This window comes from Arachis ipaensis, chromosome B7, assembly GCF_059453495.1.
Source record: "Arachis ipaensis isolate K30076 ecotype BB chromosome B7, ASM5945349v1, whole genome shotgun sequence".
Taxonomy (NCBI): domain Eukaryota; kingdom Viridiplantae; phylum Streptophyta; class Magnoliopsida; order Fabales; family Fabaceae; genus Arachis; species Arachis ipaensis.
The window spans coordinates 34,267,268-34,293,623 of NC_142442.1; the positions used below are offsets into that span (position 1 = coordinate 34,267,268).

The 26,356-nt window shown below is 33.9% G+C and overlaps 1 pseudogene; it reads right to left on the reverse strand.

Moving 5' to 3' along the window:
• Nucleotides 1-10,056: 10,056 nt before the first annotated feature.
• LOC148550803 (uncharacterized) lies at nt 10,057-16,674 on the reverse strand (annotated as a pseudogene).
• Nucleotides 16,675-26,356: the final 9,682 nt, after the last annotated feature.

Sequence of the window (26,356 nt, forward strand, 5' to 3'; positions counted from 1 at the left end):
TGGCATCACACATTAGCTCAAATGGTAATGTCCAGTTTGGTGTAGAAATGACTGGTGCTGTGACCAGCTTAGCTTTTAGCGTTTCAAACGCCTGCAGGCACTCTGTGTTAAACACAAATGGCGTGTCAGCAGCTAGCAGATTGCTTAGAGGTTTTGCGATTTTTGAAAAATCCTTTATAAACCTCCTATAGAATCCTGCATGCCCCAAAAAGCTTCTGATTGCCTTAACATTGGCAGGTGGTGGTAATTTTTCAATTACCTCTATTTTTGCTTGATCCACCTCTATTCCCTTGTTTGAGATTTTATGCCCAAGAACAATTCCTTCAGTCGCCATGAAGTGACACTTTTCCCAGTTTAAAACTAGGTTGGTTTCTTGGCATCTTTTCAAAACAAGTTTCAGGTGATCAAGACAGGAGCTGAATGAGTCTCCATATACTGAGAAGTCATCCATGAAGACTTCCAGAAATTTTTCCACCATGTCAGAGAAAATAGAGAGCATGCATCTCTGGAAGGTTGCATGCGCATTACATAGCCCAAATGGCATCCTTCTATAGGCAAACACTCCGGATGGACATGTGAATGCTGTTTTCTCTTGATCCTGGGGATCTACTGCAATCTGGTTATAGCCTGAGTAGCCATCCAAAAAGTAGTAATAATCATGACCTGCTAGTCTTTCTAGCATCTGGTCTATGAATGGTAAAGGAAAATGATCCTTTCTGGTGGTTGTATTGAGCCTTCTGTAGTCAATACACATGCGCCACCCTGTAACTGTTCTTGTAGGAACCAGTTCATTTTTTTCATTATGAATCACTGTCATGCCTCCCTTTTTTGGGACGACTTGAACAGGGCTCACCCAGGGGCTATCAGAAATAGGATAAATAATCCCAGCCTCCAGTAATTTGGTGACCTCTTTCTGCACCACTTCCTTCATGGCTGGATTTAACCGCCTCTGTGGTTGAACCACTGGTTTGGCATTATCCTCCAATAGGATTTTGTGCATGCATCTAGCTGGTCTTATGCCCTTAAGGTCTCCTATGGACCACCCAAGAGCTGTCTTGTGTGTCCTTAGCACTTGAATAAGTGCTTCCTCTTCCTGTGAATTTAAAGCAGAGCTTATGATCACTGGAAAGGTGTCACCTTCTCCCAGAAATGCATATTTCAAGGATGGTGGTAGTGGCTTGAGCTCGGGTTTAGGAGGTTTTTCCTCTTTCAGAAGAAAGTTCAGAGGCTCTTTTATGTCCTCTGAATCCTCCAAATCAGGCTGAACATCTTTAAAGATGTCTTCCAACTCTGATTCGAGACTCTCAGCCATGTTGATCTCTTCTACCAAAGAGTCAATGAGATCAACTTTCATGCAGTCTGTTGATGTGTCTGGATGCTGCATGGCTTTGACAGCGTTCAACTTAAACTCATCATCATTGACTCTCAGGGTTATTTCCCCCTGTTGAACGTCAATGAGGGATTGTCCAGTTGCTAGGAAGGGTCTTCCTAGAATGAGAGTAGCACTCTTGTGCTCCTCCATTTCCAGCACAACAAAGTCAGTGGGAAAGGCGAATGGCCCAACTCTGACAATCATGTCTTCAATCACGCCTGATGGGTATTTAGTGGAACCATCAGCAAGTTGGAGACATATCCAGGTTGGTTTAACTTCTTCAGTTAAGCCAAGCTTCCTGATAGTGGATGCAGGTATTAGGTTGATGCTTGCCCCAAGATCGCATAAAGCTGTCTTGGTGCAATCACCTTCTAATATGCATGGTATCAGAAAACTCCCAGGGTCTTTAAGCTTTTCAGGAAAGCTTTTCAGGATGACTGCACTGCATTCTTCAGTGAGGAGAACTCTTTCTGTTTCTCTCCACTCCTTTTTATGACTCAAGATCTCTTTCATGAACTTGGCATAAGAAGGTATTTGCTCAAGTGCCTCTGCAAATGGAATCTTTATTTCAAGAGTCCTTAGATAATCTGCAAAGCGAGCAAATTGCTTATCCTGCTCTTCTTTCCGGAGTTTTTGAGGATAAGGTATCTTGGCTATATATTCCTCAACCTTAGTGGTTAAAGAAGCCTTTTTAGAGGGGTTGTTATCAGCACTTGTGTGTGTCTGATCCCTCACTGGCAATTGAGTGCCAAAGTCAGAAGCTGGAGTGACGTTAGACGCCAGCTCACTGTCTGTTCCTGGCGCCTGAACGCCAGAAATGTGCCTATTTTGGGCGTTCAACGCTGGATTCTGCCCCATTTGGGCGTTCAACGCCAGATTCTTGCCCATTTCTGGCGTTGAACGCCAATTCTGCCTTGTTTCTGGCGTTGAACGCCAGTTTTGGGCATGGTCTGGGTGTTCAGCGCCCGCCTTCCACCCATTTTCTGGCGTTTTAGCGCCAGAATTATTTTTCCCTGGGCTCTTACTGTCCTCAGGTGAATCTTTGGTGGGTTGCTCATTTCTTGAATTTTTGATGCCTTGAGGTGGGGTATTTAATGTTTTCCCACTCCTTAATTGAACTGCTTAGCATTCTTCTGCTATTTGCCTTGATAGCTGCTGCTTTGTTTGCTTAAACTGTTCGTCCATATGTATATTAGCTATCCTTGTCTCCTGTAGCCTGTCCTTGAATTCAGCTAGCTGCTTTGTTAGAAAATCCAATTGCTGATTGAATTCAGCAGCTTGTTTTACAGTACTGAATTCAGCAGTTACTGTTTTAACCTCTTCATTCATGGAAGGGTTGCTGCTTAGGTACAAATGCTGATTCCTGGCAACTGTATCAATGAGTTCTTGAGCCTCTTCAATTGTCTTTCACATATGGATAGATCCACCAGCTGAGTAATCTAGAGACATCTGAGCTCCTTCTGCAAGCCCATAGTAGAAGATGTCTAACTGAACCCACTCTGAAAACATTTCAGAGGGGCATTTTCGTAGCATCTCTCTGTATCTCTCCCAGGCATCATAAAGAGATTCATTATCTCCTTGTTTAAAGCCTTGGATATCCAGCCTTAGCTGTGTCATCCTTTTTGGAGGGAAATACTGATTCAGGAATTTTTCTGTCAGCTGTTTCCATGTTCTTATGCTGGCCTTAGGTTGGTTATTTAACCACCTCTTAGCTTGATCTTTTACAGCAAATAGAAACAGTAATAGTCTGTAGACATCCTGATCTATTTCCTTATCATGCACTGTGTCAGCAATTTGTAAAAATTGTGCCAGAAACTCTGTAGGTTCTTCCTGTGGAAGACCGGAATACTGACAACTTTGCTGCACCATGATAATGAGCTGAGGATTCAACTCAAAGCTACTAACTCCAATGGAGGGTATGCAGATGCTACTCCCATATGAAGCAGTAGAGGGGTTAGAATATGACCCCAGAGTCCTCCTGGACTGTTCATTTCCACTTATGTCCATGATGGATAAAGGGATATAACTTGGATTGATTTACCTTTTTATTTATTTTATTTTATTTATTTAATTTTTTTTTTCGAAAATAAAATAAAAATAAAAATAAATAAAAGTGGGTGAAGATTTTCGAAAAATTGAGGAGAGAGGAAATGGTTAGGAAGTTTTGAAAAAGATATGATTTTTTTTTAAATGATTTTCGAAAAAGATGCTTTAAAAATAGAGGGAAAAGATATTTTTGGATGTTTAAGGGAAAAGGGAAAAACAAAAAGATAGCACAGGATTTAAAATTTTTAGATCTAATGCTCCTTATTTTTCGAAAATTTTTGGAGGGAAAACACCAAGGAACACCAAACTTAAAATTTTTTAGAAAACCAAAAGAAATTTTCGAAATATTTTTTTTTTTTTGAAAAATCAACAAGAAAACACCAAACTTAAAGTTTGGCACAGGATTTAATAAAAAAAAATATTTTTGAAAAAGATTTTAAAAATATGATAGCCAATTACCATGAACATAAACACCACGTTCTAACTAATTGAGCTATAAATTTAAAGTGTTTTAACAAGGGATAATTAATAAAAGACTCTAAACTAAAAAGAAAAATTTTTTCTAATCTAAGCAACAAAATAAACCGTTAGTTGTCCAAACACGAACAATCCCCGGCAACGGCGCCAAAAACTTGGTGCACGAATTATGAATCACACTTTTCACAACTCGTACCACTAACCAGCAAGTGCACTGGGTCGTCCAAGTAATACCTCACGTGAGTAAGGGTCGAATCCCACGGAGATTGTTGGTTTGAAGCAATCTATGGTTATCTTGTAAATCTTAGTCAGGAAGTCAATTATGTTTATCAGTTGAATTGCAAATAAACAATAGAGCATGGATTAAAGGTTACTTGTTATGCAGTAATGGAGAATATGTTGGAGTTTTGGAGATGCTTTGTCTTCTGAATCTCTGCTTTCCTCTGTCTTCTTGTTCACGCACGCACGTCCTCCTATGGCAAGCTGTGTGTTGGTGGATCACCGTTGTCAATGGCTACCTTCCATCCTTCTAGTGAAAACTATGCTCACGCGCTCTGTCACAGCACGGCTAATCACCGGTTGGTTCTCGATCCGGTTGGAATAGGATTTACTATCCTTTTGCATCTGTCACTAACGCCCAGCCTTCAGGAGTTTGAAGCTCGTCACAGTCATTCAATCCTTGAATCCTACTCGGAATACCACAGACAAGGTTTAGACTTTCCGGATTCTCATGAATGCCGCCATCAGTTCTAGCTTATACCACGGAGATTCTGATTAAGGAATCTAAGAGATACTCATTCAATCGTATATAGAACGGAGGTGGTTGTCAGGCACATGTTCATGGTTTGAGGAAGGTGATGAGTGTCACAGATCATCACCTCCATCACAGTTAAGCGCGAATGAACATCTTAGATAGGAACAAGCGTGTTTGAATGGAAAACAGAAATACTTGCATTAATTCATCGAGACACAGTAGAGCTCCTCACCTCCAACAATGGGGTTTAGAGACTCATGCTGTCAGAGAATACAAAATTCAGATCTAAAAATGTCATGAGGTACAAAATAAGTCTCTAAAAGTTGTTTAAATACTAAACTAGTAGCCTAGGGTTACAAAATATGAGTGGACTATGATGGATGATGCAGAGATCCACTTCTGGGGCCCACTTGGTGTGTGCTGGGGCTGAGATTTAAGTGAGTCACGTGCAGAGGCCATTTGTGGAGTTGAACGCCAGTTTTTGTGCCAGTTTGGGCGTTCAACTCCAGCTTTTGATCCTTTTTTGGCGCTGGACGCCAGAATTAGACAGAGAACTGGTGTTGAACGCCGGTTTACGTCATCTATCCTTGTGCAAAGTATGGACTATTATATATTGCTGGAAAGCCCTGGATGTCTACTTTCCAACGCAATTGGAAGCATGCCATTTCGAGTTTTGTAGCTCCAGAAAATCCACTTTGAGTGCAGGGAGGTCAGAATCCAACAGCATCAACAGTCCTTTTTCAACCTGAATTAGATTTTTGCTCAGCTCCTTCAATTTCAGCCAGAAAAATACCTGAAATTATAGAAAAACACACAACTCATAGTAAAGCCCAGAAATATGAATTTTTCCTAAAAACTAATGGAAATAGACTAAAAACTAACTAAAACATACTCAAAACTATATGAAATTAACCCCAAAAAGCGTATAAAATATCCGCTCATCAGTGCTTGTAACTTAGAGGATTTCTTCAACATTTCTTGTTGAAGTACAAATGTGGAAAAAAACCTTTTTGTGATCCTCTGTTCAGATGAGATCTTCCGTCTGTTGTAGCCCTTTTACTTTCTCTTGCTTGAATTTGGAAACAACCTTTTTATTCTTGATCGTGCCCTAGCTCCAGAAATTTCCTTTTATTTCTTCTTGCTTCAGAGTGATGTGATGTTAAAGAAAGAGAAGAGAGAGAAGAGAGAATTTGCTTTTCGATAGTATGGTATGGAGTTTGAATGAAATAAGTTTTGAATACCTAGTTAGTGACTATGTGAATTGTATGGGTTTGGGTGTTGGTCCACTAATTGGGCTTATGTTGGATACGAGCTTACTTTTTTTTCTTTCATTATTTGGCAAGAGACTTGTTTTACATCTGATGAGGATCTTTTGTGATAGAGCAAGTAATTCTTGGGCCTTTCATGTGAGTGTTTGTGGGTTTGTTTTCATGCTTAATGGGCCATTGTGATTAATTCAATTCTGCACACTAAACAAAATATATTATACACACAATTTGATAATAATCCCAATAATATTTAGTCATCATCTTAATCATAGTTTAGTTCACTAAACTCAACAATCTCTCCCTTGATAACAAATATTATTAAAATAAATTGAAAGAAAGGAAATGAGATTTAGAAACTTCCCTTTGATGTTTTCTTTGTCATGAAGCTCTCCCTTTTTTTATCTTCAAGCTCTCCCTGAATGTTTGCATTTTATAACCTGATTTCATCAAAATTTTCACAAGAATAATACCAAACATCCAATGATTTTTAAATAGCTAAATCTAGGGAACCTGTTCGATTATATATCAAGGCTAAAAATCTCATCAGCCAGCCTTGAAGCAAGCAAAAATCAGAGCTAGTTTATTTACAAAAAAATTAGTCACTAATTTCTAAAGAATACCAAATCAAGATGCAGATATTAAAGCACAAAATCAATTCATAAGCAGCATCTTCAAACATCATAGATAAAAAAAATTTATCTCAAGTTCAAAACAGGGTTCAAGATTATCATCCCATTTTCCAGATACATAGGCATTTACCCCAGTATCATAATAATCGAGGACATCACTAAGGGATTCTTTGTTTAAAATAATTTGATTGTCCTTAACATAAGAATGAATATCTCCATCATGATACAACATATTAGCATAAAACTCCCTGACTAAGTTGGGATAAATAGGTTTTCTGATTTTGAAAATATTTTTCCAATTTAAAGATTGAAAATTTTCTTTGAAATCCAAAACCTTATCTGCCAGACGAGCATCTAGATCAGCAACATAAGATGAACAAAGAGGACGTTTTGACAGATTTATGAAACTCAAAGTCCATGCATGAAGAGAATCAAAAAGGGTCATAGTGTGAATGGGAACGGTTTCCAAAGTGAGACTTGTAATCAATAGATTTTAGATTGGAGGGTTCTTTCACATATTAAAGGGAAGGTCTTTTAGTACCTTTGGTTGGTCGACTTGATAGAGCAGAGCGTCTAGGAGGACGAGAGGTTGAGCGAGGAGGAGGAGATGGGAGGTGTTCCTCGTCAGTCATGGGCCTTTTGCCTTTTGCCGTTTTAGCCGTTGAGGAGCCAGCCTCCTGAGGAGCCGATGAAGGCCTGTGATGTGTGGTTTAGGTTCTTGCCATTGACGTAGGTGGTTGAGAGGAGTGAGAGGAAGAGGAATGTGAGTGGATGTAGATGTGGGTATGAGATTGAGGCCTAGAAGGAGGAGGATTATGAGGAAGACGAATTATTCTTGTTCCTCTACGAGTTGTAACTTTCTTTTTTATCATGAAGGAAATAAAAGGGTGAAGTAGAGAGAGAATGAGAAAGTAGTGGAGTAATGGGATAGATGAAAAGTTTTCTCAATTGAAAACTACCTTAAATGCATAAAACATTCTTGAAAACTTAAATCAAATTAATAAAACAGAATTCAAGGAATTTCAAATTTTTAAATTCAATACATACATTTTAGAAGTGACTAATCAAAAAGATTTTGAAAAGTAACTGACAGATTTGACTTAAAATAAAATATTAGAAAATTAAATACTCCCCCTTTTTTTATGTTGATAATCAAAACAAGCAAGAGGCCCACTTCATAAAACAACATATCTATTTCTTGGGCTCAGTAGTAGTGTTAAGAAAACATACAAGGCCACCATGGATTTGGTTTAGTTCCAGATTCATTGACCTTCTTAATACATTATCTGAACTTTGTGGAACCTAGAGAGAGTCATCATCTGCCCAATTTTGTCTCCCTGCTAAATAAGGGACAAAAATAACCAGAAATTTGTTAATCAATTTTAGCTCAAGAATTCAGGATTAACAATCCCTAAAGCAGTTTTCAATTTACAGAATCTATCTTCACATAAAGGTTTAGTGAAGATATCAGCCAATTGATCTTTAGTTTTTACAAATTCAATGTCAATTGTACCCTTTTGCATATGTTCTCTTATTGAATGAAATCTAACTTCAATGTGCTTAGTTCTTGAGTGTAAAACAGGATTTTTAGAGATATTTATGGCACTCAAATTATTACAAAACAAAGGGATACTATTGACTTGTAATTTTTAATCATCAAGTTGTGTTTTATGCCATATTAATTGAGAACGACAAGAAGAAGCTGAAATATATTCAGCCTTAACCGTTGATAAAGCAACAGTAGCTTGTTTCTTGCTTGACTATACATTCAAAGATTGTCCAAGAAAGCAACACATTCCAGAAGTACTTATCCTATCAACACAATCTCCAGCAAAATCTGCATCACAATACCCAACTATACAGAATTTGTCAGTTTTAGAATACCAAAGACCAAAATCAACTGTGTCTTTGATGTATCTAATGATCATTTTCATAGCCAAGATATGATTCTTTTGACACCCACACTTTGAACAATATATGGTCTAGAAAATGTTAGATACATGAGAGATTCAATCATTTCTCTATACCTTGTTTCATCAACATCTTTTCCATTTTCATCCTTTTCAAGTTTAGAATTTGGATGCATCAGAGTACTCATTGGTTTGGAATTTTCTAAACTAAATTTCTTTACTAACTCCTTGCCATATTTACCTTGATGTACAAAAATTTCACTAGGAGTTTGTTTGATTTGGAGTCCTAGAAAGAATGTGAGTTCTCCCATCATACTCATATCAAACTCACTAGTCATTAATTTTTCAAATTCTTCACGTAAGGTTTCATTTACCGATCTAAACATAATGTCATCCACGTAAACTTGAACAAGTATGAAATGATCATTAGATTCTTTAATAAAAAGAGTAGTATCTGTAGTGCCCTTTGAAAATTATTTTTCAACAAGAAAGAGTTAAGTCTTTCATACCAAGCTCTTGGAGCTTATCTAAAACTATAAAGAGCTTTTGAAAGTTTAAATACATTGTTTGAAAAAATTTTATTTTCAAAACTGGGGGGTTGAGCTATGTATACCTATCTATCAATAAAACCATTTCAAAAAAGCAAACTTAACATCCATTTAAAAGAGTTTAAATCCTTTATGGACAGCATAGGCAAGCAATAATCTTATTGCTTCTATTCTAGCTACCGAAGCAAATGATGTAAGACCCAAAACCTTTGAAAAAGGACTATCATTAGCTAATTTCAAATTCAGTGTTTCTGTAGCTTTAATTTCAGAAATTTCTTTATTAAAGAAAATTAAAGCAAGTTTTGATTTATTGAATTTGAGATAAGTTATGATTATTATCCAATTTGATAATTATTGGATTATTTACTATAATTATATTATAAAGTTGGTAGTTGTGAAATAATAAGGATTTTTATATGATTTGGACTAAATAACTAATATTTTAAATATTAATACTGTTACTTTGGAAAATAAAGGGTTTAATTATATTATTTCTAATTATTTTGATTTGGGCATTTAATGGAAAATAATTTGTAAGATTGATGAGCAAATAGTATTTTCTATATACAATTAGTGTTGGATTTAAATTGGGTTTCAATTACTATATTATCCACAATTTTATCAGAAATTACCATAATGCCCCTAACCCTAACTTTTGAAAATAAAACCCTAAAACCTTCATCCCAGCAGCCGAAACCCTACCATGTCTTCCCTTTCGTCCACGGACAGCAGCACACACGGTTTCTTTTCCTCTTTCTCCATGAAAGGAAAGAAACAGAAGCAGAAAAACAGAGGGGAAAGGGAGACTGAGTCGCGGAAGAAGGGGGGAGAGAGGAAGACTCGTGCCAGCGTGCTGGTCTCACCGCAGCCATCGCGCTGTCGTCTGACCGAGGAGGAGGAAGAGCGTTGCTCCTCACTGCCTCGCCGCCGCTGAACTCGCGCACAGGGAGAGAGAGGATGCGCGAGAGGGAGCCACCACGGGGAAGCCATCGCCGCCTGCCACCGTCACCGAGCGTGGAGTTTCCACCGTTCTCCTCGTCGCGTCGCCACCGTCAAACCCGTCCTTGGCCGCCGCCGGGGAGCTGCGAACAGAGAAGAGGGAAAAGGGATGGGTCGCGAGGAAGCAACGCTGCCTTTCCATCGCCGCTGCTGTCACGGTTGTGGAAGAAAGTGTCGTCGTGGGTGGAATCCACCATCTGAGCTGCTACCAGAGGGAGTTGCTGCTACTATGTGTACAGAGAAGAGCAGCGCCGCATGAATCAAGGAAAGGAGATGCCTTTCTGCCTCTGTTCCTGGGTTTTTAGAATCTTACAAAGCACCACTGCTGCTGTTGGAGTTGATGTTGCTCTGGCCTTGCCCTGGCTCCATTTTGAACCATGAGAACCACTACTTTTGGGTAAGCCTTACCCTGTTTCCGATTCCATCTTGTTCCATCAATTCGTTTCTACCTAGAAGCATTGTTGCTGACACTAGTTGTATTGAATAAAATGGTTATAGTAAGTGACATTGTCGCTGCCTTTACTAGACATAGTTGCTGGCTCTGTTTGGAGATTTCCATTACAACTAGTATTCGATTTGGGGACTGATTCATCTGTCGCTGGAATTACTAACGGAACAGGCTGAGTCACGGTGGTTCTGGCTGCCAAGGGCAGTTCTGTGGCTGTCGGAACCACCGCTGAGGCTTTTGTTCTTTGGTTCAGACAGTATTCTTTAGTTACAGTAAGTATCTTTGTATTGAAGCTTCCCCGTTCATATCCCGTTATGTGTTTTAAGGCTTTCGCAATAATAATGTTTTCTAGGATTAAGTTATCGGAGCCACATGTTGCGCGAAAGGGTTGTCCTTACTGCTGCGAAAGTGAACAAAGCTATGATGTAAGCTGCTGGTAAATTCGGGTTGATTGAGAGTTCCGATGACGCGTTTGGGTTATGGTTTCGCGTTTTGAGGTAGGGCGCTTTTCGAAAACTATATTTTATATTGGAATTATTACATATGGATACTGATGTGAGACAATGTGTATTTGGTGGTTGTAGCAGCCTTATGTATTATTTGATTGTCTCGAGTGATTATGAATGTTTGTTTGGCTGAATTGTTGTGTGGTTTTATGAAACGAAATGCTTTTGAAGTTGATTCTTTTAAAGCTTTGAGATCGAGTTTAATCCGTTGGGAATTGATTTGAGTTGAGTTGATTTTCTTGAGAATGTGAAAAAGAGAATACACTCTTGAATTCAGCCTGGTTTGCTTTAAATGATCTGTTTTTTTTTTTATACATGGTTATTACTGAACCGTTTCCTTGAAACTTTAGAAATGAGTTTATTCGGCTGATAATGATTTGATTTTGAAACGGTTTTCTTGAAATATGGAATTGAGATGACTGTTAGATTTTGGCTTGCCTGGGACTGATTTTGAAATTTGGGCTGTTGAAAAGGATTGTGAAACGGTTTAGTTGGGACCCGAACCGGGTGGCAAAGTCCAAGTTTTAGGGGAGGTGCTGCCGAAATTTCTATAAAATCCGAGTCTTTATTGAAATGTTGTCTGGCAAATGATGAGTTAAAGACTTCTACTATTTTATTTGAATTATCAAGAAAAGGATGATTCATGCTTTCGAAATGAGTTAGTAAAGAGGAAATTGTGATTTAATCTTGCTTTTTAAGGAAGGCATTGTATCTCTTTCAGGAGAAAGTTATTTAGATGAAACTTATGTTTTAAAGCTGCTTTAAATGTGACAAGGGCAATGCCTTTGAATTTGACTCGAGGGTTTCAATTAGAGGAGTTTCAATGACTTTGAAAGAACCTGAATGTCTATTGACAAGTTTCATTTTGAAATGTTTTGAGAAAGGTTTTAAGTACTCTTTGAATTCTGAATTCTTGCAAGACTAAAACAGTTTTGAACAGTTGAAACGTTCTAGAATTTATCATGGGGGTTGAAGTTGGTTTTTGCCTAAGTAAAGAAAACGGCTTTGAAAGAAGTAAATGATTACGTGACTTGGTTTGGCTTAGATCTTATTTTATTACTCAAATCGAAAAGACAAGGTTTTAATGATTTTAAATGAATTTGGCGAAATGAGTTATGCTATTCTCCCCTAAGGACTTGGGACTCTGCCGAGGAACTTTTGTTACAAAAATTCCATTGTTGGATGGGTGATTTTGAATGTTTCAAAAGGAATCTTTAACTTTCCATGGTTTTGAAAGTTTTGGAAAGAGGAAGCCGAGAGTGGCTTGTTTTAAAAAGGGAATTTTCCTTGAGTAAAAGTGGCTTATGAGCCTGAGATAATTTGAGAAATGAGATCTTTAAAGCCAAGGCTGAAAAGAGTTAAAACTTGATTTCAAGTGAAATGATTTGAGAAAAAGTGATTTATGGATTAAATGCTGATTTTATGAATTTGATGATTTTGAATAGTGGAAGTGCTGTTTTATTATGGGCCAGAATGGCTGTGTATGATTATGAATATTGGTTGGTTCTGGATTGAACCGTGAGCCAGAATGGCTGTGTATGATATGAATATTGGCTGGTTCTGGACTGAACCGTGAGCCGGATGGCTGAGATGGATGTTGATCCATGGATGAGATTGAATGCATGTTTATGCTGAATCATTGATAAATGTGAATGTTGCACTTCCACTATCGGAGATAAGAGTTTCCTTGGGAGAAAGAAGTGGCTAGCCACCACGTGCTCCAGGTTGAGACTCGAAGCTATTTTGACCCTATGTCGTAAGTGTGGCCGGGCATTGTGAAAGTCCCGGATGAGCTCGCCCCCGTAAATATTCACCAGTGAGGGTGATGGATATGGATCATGATTATGATCAAGTTTATGATGAGTATAACTCGAATTGGGGATGCGCGATAGAGGGACAGTCCAATGGTTAGCTACCAGGACTTGTTGGGTTGGCTTTATAACCGACAGATGATATCATCAGCCACTAGGGACAGGCATGCATCATATGCATCTATGTGACATTGTTTGGGTGTGCATATTATACTTGGTTTGCCTATGTGATTAATTGCTAATTGTTCTACTTGCAATAACTGTTTGTTTGTGCTTGCATCTTCCTATTTGTGTTTGCTACTGGGACTCTGTTGGACTGTGGTGATTGGTTGATGGTTGGATTGTTTGGGCCTAGGGCCGTGGTTGAAATGAGATGAACCGATGGTTGATTTCGGTTTTGTGTTTCTGGTTTGGAATAAAATATGAAAGGGTGTTTTGGTTCAGCATAGATAAACCGTTTTGAAAGGCTTTTGAGTTTTTGAGAATCGAACGGTTCTTCTTTCAGAAAAGATTTTCAGACTTTACTTTTACTGTAAACCGTTGTTTTTGAAAAGGAAGCATAAGACGGTTATTAATCAGTAGTACGGTTTATCTTCACGTATCCTATTACAGTAATTCCCAAAAACCCTCTACTGAGAACCCTTTCGAGGATGATGTTCTCACCCCCCTACATTTTTCCCCTTTCAGGATATGGGTGCAGAAGTCACAAAGAGTTTACTTTGTTGTTGATATGCTCTGTATTACTTTAGATTATTATTCATTGTACCCTTGCCTTTATCTTGATACATTCTGTAAGAGGGATAGGAATTGTATTGGTTAATGCTTGTAATATGATATATATATCTATGTATATATATGGATGTATCCTTTGTGAGTTTTTGTAAGTTGTATGGTATTTAGGATGTATGTTATCGAACAAAAGTATTTTTGGGAGCGGTATTGCGGTTTAAAGTTTTAAACAGGCTCATATTTTAGTATTAAATAATATAAGTGTCATCGTAATGTCCGAGCTATCAGGGTCGCGCAGCCGGAAGCGTGAGCTTTGGTAGTTAGGGTGTTACAAATGACTCGTCAAAGTCAATTCCCTCCTCTTGATCATACCCTTGAGCTACTAATCTAGCTTTATTTCTAACAACACTACCATCCTCATCTAATTTATTTTTGATGATCCATTTTCTTACCATTCGGATAAGGCACTAGAGTCCAAACCTCATTTTTATCAAATTGGACCAACTCTTCTTCCATTGCTTTTATCCAAGAGGGATCTTCAAGTGTTTCTTCCATATTTTGGGGTTCCACTTGTGATATAAGAGCAAAGTTATTGAGTTCGGCTCTTTTTCTACTTGAGAATTTTGTGGTAACTCCATGAGAGGAATCTCCAATGATGAATTCATACGGATAGTTCTTCAAGAACTTCCATTCTCTTGGCTTTGGTGAGATAATCTTAGGTTGAACTTGATTCAATTCTGTATTGTTCACATTACCAGAGTTCTCTGCTTCAGTAGGAGACAAAACAGAATTGTCTCCTATATTTTGATCTGCAGAATCAAAGATAGCATTTTTGAAAGAGGGTTTTGATTTATCTTCTTCTTGAATCTTTTGAGAACTCAATTTAGCTTCAGTTCCTGCATCATTTTCTTCAATAACACTTGAAATGGTGTTAGAATCACAAAAAGAGACATGTATGGACTCCTCTATTATTCTATGTTCTTTGAAGTAAACCCTATAGGCTTTATTAGTGGTTGCATAACCAACAAAGATACCTTCATAAGATTTTGGATCAAAATTTTCAAGATTGTCTTTAGTGTTCAACACAAAATATTTGCATCCAAAAATATGAAAATACTTAAGATTGGGTGGTACTCCTTTCTAAAGCTCATAAGGTGTTTTCTTTAAAACTTTTCTAATAATGGTTCGATTCAAAATGTAACAAGCTGTGTTCACAGCTTGAGCCCAAAGAAATTTAGAAATATCATTTTCACAAAGCATTGCCCTAGCCATTTCTTGAAGGCTTCTATTTCTTCTTTCAATAACCCCATTTTGTTAAGGTGTTCTAGGACATAAAAAGTTATGTGAAATACCAAATTTATCGCAAAATGCTTCAAAATATTGATTTTCAAACTCTTTCCATGATCGCTTCTTATTGAAACTATTTTCAAATCTTTTTCATTTTGGATCTTTTTGCATAGAGTTGAAAAAGTAATGAAGGCATCATTCTTATGAGCTAAGAAAAGAACCCATCTAAACCTAGTATAGTCATCAACCACCACTAAGTCATAGTGCTTACCACCAAGACTTTCTTGTAAGACCAAAAAGATCAATATGTAGTAATTCCAATGGTCTTTTAGTTGGGATGTCATCCTTGAGTTTGAAATAATTTTAGTTTGTTTACCCAATTCACAAGCATCACAAGTGATGTCTTTGTCAAATTTTATTTTAGGAAGACCTCTAACCAAATTTCTTTTTACAAGCTTAGAAATTTGAAACATGCTTGTATGTCCCAATTTCTTATGCCATAACTATTTTTTCAGATTCTATGGAAGTAAAACAAGCTACATTTTGTTCTTTTAGTTCCTCTAAGATTAGTGCAAACACATTATTGTGTCTTTTAGCTTCAAACAAAATTTCACCAAATTTTTCACACACAACCAAGCATTCCAATTTCTTGAAAATAACCAAAATAACCTATGGCCACAATTTTACCTTTACTATTGTCACCAAAAGTCACAAAGCCTTCATCATATTTGTCCAACTTGATGAAGAATATGGACTTTTTGGTCATGTGCCTAGAGCATCCACTATCCAAATACCACGTGTCATTCTTATTCTTAAATGATAGGCAAAACTTATAATTCTGACTATGGTTGGCCATAAAGCAGGCTTGAGAATGGTTCTCTGAATCTTCATCTTCTTCAAAGTCATTTTTCAGATCTTTCCAAGAGGTCATAAGTCCATTCTTCTTGTTTTTTCTTTTGACTTGTCTTCTTTTTTCAACTTGGGACAGTCATATTTATAGTGTCCGACTTCTTTGTAGTTGTGGCAAATGACCTTACTTAGATCCTTTTTTGGTCCCTTTGAGCTGCTTTCTCTACTTCTTCCTCTTAATTTCATCATCTTTCTGAGTTTTCTAGCAAAAAATATAAACTTGTCATTTGATAAATAATCACTGGATTCATCATCCAATGATTCAGTACATGATTTAAGAGTCACTCCTTTCTTTTTTGTATCATTTTTTATGTGAGTGATTTCATATGCTAGTAACTTTTCTCTCAGCTAATCACAGGTCATTTGACTCAGGTTACTACTTTCAGAGATAACAGTAGTCTTTGTTTCTCACTCTTTTGTCAGACTTCTCAAGACTTTCCTCACCAGCACTTGTTCGGAGTGAGTAATCTCTATAGCATCTAAGCTATTAATGATGATAGAAAACCTCTCAAATATGTCATCAATTGATTCTCCTCCCTTCATAGGGAACATCTCATACTCCTTACTCAGCATGTCAATTCTGGTTTCTTTCACTTGTGTGGTTCCCTCACGTGTGACTTGGAATTTATCCTAAATTTCTTTTGCTATTTTGTATCTCGAAATCTTCCGATATTTCTCAAAACTGATTTCACAATTCAGCATGTTGACAGCCTTGGCATTGAGTTCCACCTTTTTCTTGTCTTCTTCATTTTACTCTGCTTCAGTTTTGGGAGTGACAATTCCATCAGCGACAGTTTTGGTGGGGATTTGAGGACCGTTCATGATGATATTCCACAGGTTGTAATCTACTAACTGAACAAATATCTTCATTCTTTCTTTCCAATAATTGTAGTTTTTTCTATTGAAGAATAGAGGTCTGTTTTTGGATTGTCCATCTGTCAGTGTGTAAGCCATTATGTTGGAACCAATGTTGTTCGCCATTAGGATCTTTCTTCCAAGCTGCAAAGCTTGATCTCTGTAATTAGTGGCTAAGAAAAAGGAAGGTTGAATCTAAGCCTCCCTTTTGACTTCCCTTAAAACCTTGCTTTCTGATGAGAGAATACAGGATAGACTTTAGTTTTATCTCCTGATACGGTAGGAGACAGAACAGAGTTATTTACAAGGAGAGTTGTAAAGAAGTGAAGTTTTATAGAGAAATCTGGAGATACTTTATTTTTGTCTCCTTTAGTGCATAACCAGAAACAGAGAAGAGAGTAGAAAATGATACACAAATGTATCCTAGTTTGACTACCCAATGTAATATAGTTTACATTCAGTCTCCATCACAATAATGATGGAATTTTACTATCTTTTCAATAGATTATAATCACCAATTCTCCCTAGGATCTATCCAAATCCTATCTGGGACAAGTCCAGATTCTAATCTAACATGAAGTTGACTAGGACTCACCCTAACTTTCAACTGCAAAGTGCTAACCCAACTTGCAAGGGAATTTCCTCAAGATCATGACCACAAAACAGAAATACATTCAAAGAATTTCTGAAATAACTTAGGCTTTTTCTCCAAGTCTAGCTCTCTCCCTTTTTTCACTAATTGGCTTTTTCTTACAAACCTCACCATGTTTACCTTTTACCAATGAAACTCAGACAGACTAACTGAAAAATAGAATTACAAAATGAAAACCATGAAGGAGAAGAACAAGAATGGCTCACGAAGATATGAGAACTGAAACCAGTGCTCTTTCTCTCTTGCTCTAATCCTTGGCCGTTCACCCCTATTATAGAGGAGTGAAACTTCCAAGACTTGGAACTTGCTTCAGCATCTTGTTTGTCTTCTTCTCTAACAATCAAAATTAGCAGCGGCGTTCAGAGAGGAGAGAGAGGTCAGAAGCAGTGACATGCAACCAAACCTTTCTCTTTCAACCTTTTTCTTCAAAAATATTGAATCTGGGTCGTGCATCTTTACTTTGGCCCCCAATTTATTTCTTGACCGTTAATTCACAGCAGAGTACCATTGACTTCATTTTCTTTAATTTTCTAGAACGATGCTTATGACTCGGGGGATTTCTTCAACATTCCTTGTTGAAGCACAAATATGAAAAACATTTTTTTGTGATCATCTATTCGGATGTGATCTTCTCTCTTGCTGTAGCCTTTTTACTTTCTCTTCTTGCTTGAATTTGGAAACAATCTTTTTGTTCTTCACCGTTTCCTAGCTCCAGAAATTTGCTTTTCTTTCTTCTTGCTTAAGAGTGATGTGATGTTAAAGAAAAAGAAGAGAGAGAAAAGAGAATTTGCTTTTTGGTGGTATGGTATGGAGTTCGAATGAAATGAATTTTGAATACCTAGTTAGTGACTATGTGAGTTGTATGGGTTTGGGTGTTGGTCCACCGATCGGGCTTGTGTTGGATATGGGCTTGCTTTCTTTCTTTCATAATTTAGCAAGAGACTTGTTTTACATCTGATGAGGAGCTTTTGTGATAGAGCAAGTAATTCTTGGGCCTTTCATGTGAGTATTTGTGAGCAACATGATGAGGAGTTTTGAGGAGTCTTTTATTCTTATTTTTTTTATTTTTCTTCTCTTTTTCTTGATTTTTATTCCTCCTGATAGAGTGAAAGAAGAAGAATTATGACAAAATAAAATAAGAAGAAGAAGAAGAAGCAGTAGAAGATGATGAGGAAGAGTTTTAAATTGTGAAGAACAACGAGACCAAATGAACCTTAAATTCACTTTAAAATGAACCAAAATTATATTCAGAATGAACCAAAAATTAAATTCAAAAATAACGACGATAACGATAACGACGATACGCATTAGAAGAAGACGAGAATGACGATAACAATGATGATGATGATGATGATGATGATGATGATGATGATGATGATGATGATGATGATGATGATGATGATGATGAAAAGGAAGGAGGAGGAGGAGGAGGAGGAGGAGGAGGAGGAGGAGGAGGAGGAGGAGTTGGTGACGACGGTAATGAAAGTGAAAGAAGAAGAAGAGGGAATAAGAAAGCGGAAAAAAAAGCGCGTAAATCTAAAATACTTGGATGAACTTGGATACTAAAATCACTTGAATGTGGAGAATAATTGTTTACATATTTAAAAAGGATTTTTCTAAAATCTGAAAAATACACAATAATTAGTTCCTAGAACTTCATTTGTAATCATCTACTCATTTAGAACAGTTTTAATTCTTAACTTTGTGTGTTATACAAATTATAAAGAGTTATATAGCTTTTTCTTATTCTTGAAGTTGAAATTATTTCAAAATTTACTCAGAGCTAGTGTCTAAAAAAAAAAAAGATCATATGCGTATCAAAAACTAATTGTAAAAAAGAGTGGAGTATCTCTTTCTTGTTCTTGGAGCTGAAGCTTGGATTACTTCAAGAATTATTTAGAGCCGATGTCTTTAAGAGTTAAAACCTGATACAATAACAGTGAGATATAAAAAGTAAATTTATACTTACATTACAAATAATTTAAATCACTCTTCTAGAAAAAAAATAAGAAAAAAAAATAAAAAATAATTTTAAAATTTCATGTTTTTTTATGATTTTTCTTACTTGTATTTATAGTGCTAAACTTATCAAAGAGATGTTAGAAACAGTTCCTTCTTTTGTTAGGAGTCGATTCCTTAAAACATGCAATAAGTAAAATTAAAAAATATAATTTTTTCAAATGTTTTAATTTGTTGAGCACATTAACAACTTGGAATCAAATTTCCATGACTTTAGAGATGGATACTTAACTTAGACTTACAATATATTTGAACAATACATATATTTTTCTTGAATCTTATATAATTCTAATTTACTCTAAAGAATAAATAGTTATTTTGAGCCTCAAAAGATTATGGTTTTGATCAAATGGATTTCAAAAAATATCTTTGATAAAACGACTTTCTAAAGATGTGTTTTATTTGACAAAATATACGGCAATAGTTAATTTATATAATCAACTAACTATTAACTTCTTTATAAAATTACTAATTTAACTCTCCACCATCTAAGTTTCTGTCTCTATTTCTGTTTCTAGCTCCATTCCTATCTCCAACATGAATACTACCAACAATCTTATTATCAACAATCAATACTATCAAAATCAACCATAAGGTTATCATTATCGTCACTAGATACAATAAAAATTAATTACAATAATATATAAAAAAAAAAAAGAGATGAAAGGAAAAAATTCTAATAAAATTTGTGATTACAATCTAAAAGAGAGAGAATGAGAGATAATGAAAAAAAAAAAAAAAGGGTGAGCAGTGGCGAAGTTTAGCCTTGGCAATGGGGCCATAGCTTCCCCAAATTTCTTATAAAATAATTAGCACTTTACCAAAGAAGGCAATTAGCACATTTGATTGAAATTCTATACTCTCACTTGATTGTCATCCGTTCCACATTGGCTTTTTTCATTCAGTAATTTTTTTTTTTTTTTTTTGAAATTGAGTTGGAATGAGCAATTTTTCTGTTGGCTAGGTTGGAATGGGCCTTGCCTTTGAAGAAAAGAGATTTCGTATTATTTTGTATTTTCTTGGTTCTTTAGTTGATTTTTTTTAGAAAAAGATATTTAAATATTTAATACATATTATAAAATCTAATATTTATCTATTTAACTATAAATCTTTTTTACATATTTTACATCTTATATATTATAATTTTCTATAATTATAATGATAAAAATAAAAAAATAAATAACTTTTTAAGAAGAATACTAAATTTTAAGAAAAAGAAAATATAGCTTATATAATGTCAACATCTATTAATACTTGATAATATTTTAAAATTCAAAAAGTACTATTCTAAAACATTTTATAATTTTTTTGTATAATGATTTATTTATTATGGTATTAGTAACAACCTTCAGAAATAATTATATTTATACATTTTGTTTTATATAAATATCATTATATAATTTTTATGTTAAAAATTTTACCCTTCCTAAATTTTTTTTTTAACTCTACAGCTAAGAGTGAGGCAAAGAGAAAAAAACTGTTACTGCTAGTTCTCGCCTGTTGCCATAGTAGAGAGAAAAAGAGAGAGACCATGAAAGTCAAGCGATCGATTCTCTAGATTTAATGGCTACCAGTGCTTTGGCAATCATTATAGTGATAATTGAGAGAGAGAGAAAGAGTTGATTAAATTAGTAATTTTATAAACAAAAATTAATAGTTAATTATATAAATTAGTGGTTGACTAAACATTTAATTTATTTTGTCAAATAGAATATATTTTTAAAGAGTTATTTTATCAAAAAATTTATAAAATTTATTTTTGTCAAAATTTATAAATCAAAAGCATTTGATTGAAAATGATTATTTACCCTACTTTAAATTACTTAGAAAAATATTCTATAAAATAATACTTGTAAGTAAATTGAAATATGTCTAAAATGAGTACAATAACTTAATTGTGCATTAGATGTGTCATATTTATATAAATCATTAAATTTTATTAAATGAAAATCAAAAGTTAATATAAAAAAAAGCATTGGTGGACTCTAATAAATACAGAATATTTTAGTACATAAATAAATATTTTTTAATATACAATATTTTAAATGACAATATAATTTTTTATTTTTAAATAAATAAATATAAAATATATTAATACAAAAAATATAAATATTTTTTATTCATTATGTTAATTATTATGCAATAAATTTTTTATAATATTAAAAAATTATATTAAAATAATATTTTAAGCTCGAAATATAAAGTATAAAATAATTAAATTTTATTTTATATTATTTGACAAATAATTAAATTATTATCTTTAAAACTGGTTAACTAATTACTTTTGTTAAAAATATTATTATATAATATAATTTTTTTTTAAAATATTTGTAAAATTTAATTTTTTGACTTTATTTAATATGCATAACGTAGCTTTCATAAAGCAAGTTCATTTTTATAAATTTATCTTATTTGTTGACTTTTCCCAAATATTAGTTACCTCAGAATAAAATAACCTTTATGCATGAATAATAATATGATGTGGCGGCTAATGCAACAATTGTCTGTCAAAACTGATATTTGTATTAGAAAAAGTTTCCGCATCTAACACTTTTTCGGTCAATAAATTAACTAATAATAATTAAACACTAAAAAATTCAAAATTAAAAATAATAAAATATCCAATTTTTAAGTAAAAAATTTGAAAATAAAATAAAATAAAATCAATTTAAGATATAAAATTTAAGATATAAAATTTAAAATTTAGAATAAAAAATTTAGGGTTAGAATTTCATATTTAGAGTTCAAATTTAGAATTTAAAATTTAAAATTTAGAACTTAGGATTACCAATGAATGGTCAGTATGAGCAGCCAATACTAGTTGGTGATTGATTGAAATTGTAATGGAAATGCAAAAAATAAACGAGTAACTTTTAAAAATATTCTGAATATTTTAAATTTTACAAATATTTTGATAAAAAGTTAGATTTTATAATAATATTTTTAACAAAAGTAGTTAGATAATAAGTTTTGAATATAATAATCTAATTATTTGTCGAGTAATATAAAATAAAATTTAATTATTTTATATTTTTATGTTACAGGTTAAAATATTCTTTTAATATAATTTTTTAATATTATAAAAAAATTATTATATAATAATTAATCTTAATAATAAAAAATATTTATTTTTTTGTATTTATGTATTTTATATTTATTTTGTTTAAAAATAAAAAATTATGTTATTATTTAAAGTATTGTATATTAAAAGATATTTATTTATGTACAGATATTTTGTATTTATTAGGATCTATCAATGTTTTTTTTATATTAGTCTTTAATTTTTATTTAATGAAATCTGATGATTTATATAAGAATACACTTCTACATTCAAGAAAAATACTTAACCAAATTTAACCAAGTTGTTATACCCGCTTTTCAAATCATGCGCCTTCTTCTCCGTTTCCTTCTCCTTCTCCTTCTCCGTTTCTTCCTCCTCTTCCTCTTCCTCTTCTTTTTTTTTCTTCTTTTAAATTCGCGCACGTTTGTTCTTCTTCTTCTCCCCTCCTCCTCCTCCACCACCTCCTCCTCCTCCTTCTTCTTCTCTTTCGTTATCATCATCACCAACAACACCAACATTTTGCTAATACCTTTATTGGTTCTGATTTTTTCTGGTGCCATCATTAAATGATTTTGGTTTATTTTTAGTATATTTCGGTTCATTTGTGTGTTAATTGATGTTCACTTGATGCTTCTGATATGTACTGACCAAATTTATTCCATAAGTAATTTCAGTTCATTTCTTAGTTTAATTGAGGTTCATTTGGATTCAAAAATAAATTCGATGTGTATTTTGTTGATGATTGAGTATTTTTGACTAGTTCAAAACTGAACTAATTTCAGTTCATTTGTATGTTAATTGTAACACCCTAACTTTTAGCACATCATGATCGTACCAAAAGTAAGGCGTTACGGACCTGATCTCGTTTATTATAAATTTACTATTGAGCCTTTACGTCGATATTGCGTTTTAGTTTTTGAGAAAATTCCAGAAATTTGTTTTTAGTATTTAAAATCACATATTAAAGATATTCAAATAATAATAATCACATAGTTATTAATAATAATAAATACTATACAAATGAATTTAATAAGAAACTCGAATACAATTCCTATCTCTCTGTATAAAATAAAATCTTAAATAACAAAGGCGAGAGAATTCTATGAAAACAACTCAACACATAAACTTAACTTAAATAAAACTAATAATCGCCTGCATCAAACTGAGTCTCTGAACCTGTGTCGCTGAAAGGGTGAAAGATTTTGGGGTGAGAACAAGCCACTAATTCTCAGTAGGGAATAGGAATGCCGTAAAAGTAATGAAATAAAATGCAAATAACTAACTTTACTCAATAAAACTATTTTGTTAAACCTTTGGAAATACTTTTTATTTTTACTTTATTAACTTATTACCTTCTTTAAATTTCCGAACTTAAACCAACCACAATCACGCACAACCTTAGTTCCCAATCACAGAGAAACAATAGCACAAGGAACAGATCAACAAACAAACAAATTGTAATAAGACAAACAAGTCAAGCAACACAATCACAGAGAAAATATAACAAGCAAAACAAGACCAAATGTAAATGCGCAATCAATATGATACATGTCTATCCTAAGCAGGCCATGAGTTCATGCGTCGGTTGTCTACTCGCAACCCGACGTTACTCGGAGTGAACCCCGAATATGGTCCATTTACGGTGTCAATTAGACACCTTGACATCACGGTTACCCGTGTCAATTAGGCCTCATTATAAAAATATTTTAATGTGTATCACAGTAAGGAACAGTGCTATCAATTAGGCGAACATTCCCGCATTAGCAACCTCAGGCTATTCGTTAGGCGGGCCCTTTCGCATTAGCAATTTGGCACAAGGCCCATTCACATTTCATTTTCATGAATCATAATCTACTTCAATTATTTATTTCATTCATGACTTTTCATTATTCCTCCACATCACCAATTACATACTCATACCTCCGCATCACCACATATTCCTTCACTTACCATACTTCAAAACATTCGTTTTTAGGCAGCCAAACTTCTTTAACGTTTAATAAAAATTCCTTTTCTTAATAAATTGGACTCAAGTTATTACTTAAACAAGAAACTTTTCTCAATAGAATAAACTTAAAACATAACTCCTTTTCCTGATAAATTGAAAGCCAAATAGAATGAGTTTTAAATCAAATTCTCCTTTGATTAATGTTTTAAGCAAAGCCTCGAAGTTTTATAAAGATTTTTGCAGCATTTTCTCTAAAATTCGGACTTTACCACCCTTCAAGGGTCCCAACCAAATCATTTTCGATCCTCAAAGATTATTCCTGATAAATCCGATAATCCAAATCCAACGCCAAATCATTTTATAAATCTGAAAGCTAACCAGGTTCAATTTCAAAATTATTTCTCAAAATAAGCCTATAAATAAGATTTTTAATATAAAGTTCGCTTCTTAATGTAAATATATATTTAAATCAGGTTTTCAAAATAAAAGCACTCTTTCGTATACCTTTTACAAAAATTTGGACAGCATCTTCCTTTAAAATTGGACTTTACCACCCATGCGGACTCCCTCAGATTCCTAACTTCCCAAACCAAACTCAAATCTAACTCCATTCAACAATTATCAATACAACAATTTCTTCAATAACTAACTTATCATCTTTCAATTTAACAAGTAACACTAATTTAATCATCTTTCACAGCCACAGTTCAACCAATTCATCAATTAATCACGCAAGACATTTATAAATTATTTGTAATTACTCACTAGACTTCAATAGCATTTATAGATTTAAACGATTAATTTTAAAATAAATCTCCTACTTCCGTACAAAATCAAAATCAACAAAAATTCTGGAGAAGCTTTCTGACTGAGCTGCTGAAGAAGGAAACGTCAGAAATCGTCTGTGTCTCCTAGAATTCCAATTGGCCGAACTCAAGAGAAAAATGAGTTATGTCACCGTCAACTTCTACCGGACAAAAATAACACTAACATATAGAGGAGGAAGATACGAACACTTTTACCGGATTAAATTTTTTATTGGAATTATAGATCGCAAGAAATCGAGACTAGAAGATTAGAGATTTTTCACGATTCTCTCTTAGTTCTCTCTTGCAAAGCTTCGGTCTCTCTTATTTCCTTTGATTATGGTTCGGTGACAAGAAGAAATAATGAAGCAAAAATTGATAATGATGTCTAATGACTAACATGATATGTGTCAAGTTTATAAATATATATGTATGCATACTAAGCCACGTTGGTGGCTTTCTTCCTTTCCCAAATGGCATTCGTCCAAGGGATATAATGGAAGCTAGGATAATAATAATAATAATAATAAATTTAATTTTTGTTTTATTAAATTTTTTTTTTGATAAATAATTCAAATTTAATAGAATAAGTAATAATTAAATTAAACTTTAATAATCATAAAATTTTATTTAATTATTTTTGTTAAAAATAATTTTTTTAAAATTATATTTGAATATAATATATTAACTCATAAATAATTAATTATTTAATTTTTAAAAATTGGGGGTCTTATATTAATTAAGGTCTACTTGATGTTGCTGATAAGTATTGACCAATTTTTTTAGCAAAGAAGAATGAAATTGTTCATTATCACTTTATTCAATTGCATTAGATTCCACTTCATTCTATTCAATCATTCAGTTTTAAACAAGTAGTCAAAAAGACTCCATCATCAACAAAAACTCATCGAATTCATTTCTGAATCCAAATGAACCTCAAATAAATTAAGAAATGAACCAAAATTACTTAAGAAATAAAAAACTTGGTCAATACTTAACAGTAGCATCAGGTGAACATCAGTTAACACATAAATGAACCGAAATTAGTTCAGTTTGAAACAAGTAGTCAAAAAGACTCAATCATCAACAAAAACACATCAAATCTATTTCTGGATCTAAATGAACCTCAATTAAACTAAAAAATGAACCGAAATTACTTAAAGAATAAAAAACTTGGTCAATACATAACATCAGTATCAGGTGAACCTCAATTAACACACAAATAAAGCGAAATTAGTTCAGTTTTGAACAAGTAGTCAAAAAGACTCAATCATTAATGGATCCAAATGAACTTCAATTAAATTAAGAAATAAACCGAAATT